The 3,743-nt window shown below is 42.2% G+C and overlaps 1 pseudogene; it reads right to left on the bottom strand.

Moving 5' to 3' along the window:
* Positions 1–2,649: 2,649 nt before the first annotated feature.
* On the bottom strand, positions 2,650–3,423 carry LOC115308932 (annotated as a pseudogene).
* Positions 3,424–3,743: the final 320 nt, after the last annotated feature.

Genomic DNA, 3,743 nt, shown 5'->3' with positions numbered 1-3,743 from the left:
CGCTAATGCTTGACGTCACTTGTAGGCTTCTCTTTCCTTTCGTGAATAGGGGTGAGTAAGGCGTGTTGCCAGGTGGTAGGAACAGCTCCCTCATCGAAAATACTTTGAAGTAGACAGCTGAGGGAGGGATCAAACTGTACTGCGTTATCATCCTATAAAAGGCAGGTGCCACACCATCTGGACAAGGGCATTGTGATGGCTTGATCTTAGACACGGCTGTTCACAGTTCTTCCTTTGAAAAAATGATCCCCTTCACGCATGGTGCATCATTGTCAGATGGTGTGGGTGCGAAAGCAGAAGATTGTGACGACTCCGTGGTTCGTTGGTGTTGCAGACAGTGTTAAGGGCTGGGGGACAGCAAAGGAAGGTGGCCAACTCTGCTGTTTCTAGGAGAACCTTCTTGAGGCATCTTTCGTCTTCTTCAATGTCGGTTTCAAACCTAAGTTCCCTTTCAAAAGCAAGCTGAAATATAAATATATGTTACAAAGTTTCGCAGGCACATACTGGAGTGTACACGTAACAATACTTCCCTACCTGAGAACCCAGTTTGATTTTTTTCTGGAAGCTAATTGGAAAGCCGAAATCCAGAATGGAGAATCTTGATTCAATTCTGGAAATGTCGGTTCCAGATTGGAGAATCTGGATTCGGTTCTGGAAACGTCAGTTCCTAATTGGAGAATTTGGATTTGGTTCTGGAAAAGTCAGTTCCAGAATGAAGAGTCTGAATTCTGCTCTGGAAGTTTTCAGTTCCAGAATGAAGAATCTGAATTCTGCTCTGGAAGTTTTCAGTTCCAGAATGAAGTTAGTGGAACCATCACCTGAAAATTGATATCCAGTTACGCCATGTGATACATATTGTGGGAAAACAAATCCAGGAGGTGAAACTATAGTGGTCACATACTGGGTTTTTTTAAAACCACCTAGGTATCTGGCTCTATACTTGGAACCTCCATTCAGGGATCTGTTCTGTTAACTTATCCCCAAAGCCAGTTTGTGCAAACTGAAATGAATATTGAAAACAAAATGTGGTTCCTAGAAACCTGAATGTATTGTAAAAGACCCACTTAGCAGAAATTCGCTGTAAAACCCTCAGGCATCCAGGTAAAACATTTCGCGAAACAAAAAATCTCGGATATGTATGTCGTTTATATTTTTTTAGTTGTTAGGCTGGCCCAACAAAGTGCAAACAGCTATGGAAATTTAAGTTATAGGTATTACATTTGGTGGCAGAGTTGCCTATTCTGTAAAGCATATATACGTGTTTGTGGAAACTGGAAATAATATAGAACAAATGGAATTCCTGCCAACCAAACTTACAGTATGCCTAGAATTGAAAATGCTCAGTCCAGCTAGTGGATAGTGAAATTGATATAGAGCTGTCTTAGCTAAATGTCGACACAGGTTTTTTAGTGGCATCACCTACTGCTATTATGTCTTGCTAAGACGAGCTAAAAAGGCACGTTCTAGGCAGATTCATGACAACTTGAAGAATGCAGCTGGCCCATCAAGTGCAGAAGGCATTTTTAGAAGCATTGAAATGAAAAAAAAGTAATTGTTTTTTATAATGAAGTCGCCAAACATTTCTACCTTATTGGAATTCGTTAACAGCAGTTAGCATCCTCTGCATCCGCTCTACATTTATTTCTATACTATGATTGATCTCAGAAAAAAATATTACTAGAACCCCCAAGACACCGAAAGGCCATTAGACACTACATAAATTTAAACCAACTTGCACAAATGCTTACTTCAAGTAATAACCTCAAAGGGCAACTCCACCCCAGAAATACATTGCTATACATTCTAATGTGCACGCTCTATTTAATATTTGTGTTTGAAAGCTCACTAGACAAGCATCAGTAACTATCTTGCTGTTCAGTTTTACGTGTGCCAGTTTAAGATTTTCACAAGTACTTGTAGGTGTTAAGAGACAAATCATCGAATGACAGTACAGTAATTAAGAGAGCCAAGAACTTATAACCCTCATACATAACCTATAGTTACTAAAACAATTAACTAGTCAAAATTAACACAGAAGTATGAAAACAAAATCAATCAAATCATATGTGAAATGCTATTAACAAAAGCCTATTTTGTGGTCCACGAATACAGAAGGTTTTTGAAGCTATTCAATTATGATGCAATGTAGACAGAATAACGAAAGGTCTAAGTCTATTCCAGTCTTTTCAACTTGCATTATAATAACAAAAGAGTGATTTTCTCATTTGCCTGCTTGCAGTTAAAAACAAGCCTACCCTACTGCTACCCCTAGAAGCTTCACACATTTTTGTCAGAAAGGTTAGGGAAAGACACATTAGGAGGCTGAGACATGGAATTGATTTACTCAAACAATAGCCATCTTCCACAGGTCGATAATCAAATTAGCCCGACTAGTCTCAGAAGAGCAAATCAAGCACACGAAGTATAACAAATTGTAAACAAAGAAAATCACTTATGAATGTAGAGTTACCTGAAGGAACACCTTAGGAGCAAAACAAGAAGTCTGAAGATGTGAAAGGCACAATCTCGATAGATTTCCCTTGTTGACACAAAGGCAAAACAGGGACAAATTATCACAGGATGTTTGTTTTGAATATTTCAACTCCTAGGGAACAGTCACTTTACTTCGGCACACCTGGTTACATTACATCAATCGCGCTCAAGAAGGTTTGACAGATCACAGACATAGCATGCTGAGGGCTTCCTGAAAGTGAGAAAAAGGCATGGTGCCTTCAGCTGCTGTGGTTTAACAGCCTGCAAGTTCACGTGAGAAAGAAAACAAAGCCTGATGTGCTGCGGGAAAGCACCTGCCAAGTGATGACAACTTCCCTGCACAGAAGTGTTACCTCACCTTTCAAAGGCAACACTCTCAAAATGGTGAAATCGCACATATCCTTTATTTGAATGACCTAGGAGTCTGTCTTTTTACTCCTGGCATAGTTTCGGCTGTGACAAATCTGCCCTTTCCATGCGAAGTGCTTGTACTCTGTAGCCTGATCAAAGGCGGCCCCAGATCCAGCGGAAAGACAACTCTGTTCCTCTTTGCTCAAGGATGCCTTCGAAGAGGAACCGAGCAGGCACACTTCGTTTGCATACTTGAAGTTTTGGTGTTTAGTGTATCCCAGAATATCACAGCACATCACTTTGACGCTGTCACTTAGAAGCGAGGACACCAAAGTTTGATCCCAACTGCTGATACTTCACTACCCTTTCCGGAAGAGCATTTGATCCTTTCACCAGCTTCACAAGCTGCCCGTTACCGCTTTCAAATTCAAAAGCAGAATGGCCCCACAATGGCCCCAGTTGCTGCACTGCTTCCGCTAGGTGGAGTAACTGGTGCAGGCTGAACGTCATTGCTGGAGCTCCATACAGCCTCCCTGTCATGCCCACAAAGGTCCAGAGGAGTTTCTCTGAAAGCACAATATGACATTATTAAAGCTGGCCCGAAGCAGGACACAAAGAAACCGAAGGGGGAGAACTCGCGTGCAACATCAATGGATGCTGGAGTTACGGTGTCCCTCAAAAGTGCATGGACGGCCTCCACCAGCTTCTTTATGTACGGCCAGTATTGGTCCAGAAGGACCCTGTACATGCAGGGAAGCGAGTGGTACAGCAGCCAGTGGCGCCATTCGGAAGCCTTCCAGAATAGGCGTGTGCTCAGTGCCCTTGGGAGTCTCGTGGAGCTGTGTGGTGGCTTGATTTCAGCCAGCTGGCTGTTGATGACAGCAATAGAGGCAGTGTTT

This window comes from Ixodes scapularis, unplaced genomic scaffold, assembly GCF_016920785.2.
Source record: "Ixodes scapularis isolate PalLabHiFi unplaced genomic scaffold, ASM1692078v2 ptg000005l_1___fragment_1__unscaffolded, whole genome shotgun sequence".
NCBI classification, from domain to species: domain Eukaryota; kingdom Metazoa; phylum Arthropoda; class Arachnida; order Ixodida; family Ixodidae; genus Ixodes; species Ixodes scapularis.
Note: the sequence above shows the minus strand (reverse complement) of the source record. Positions and strands in the feature narration are given on the sequence as shown.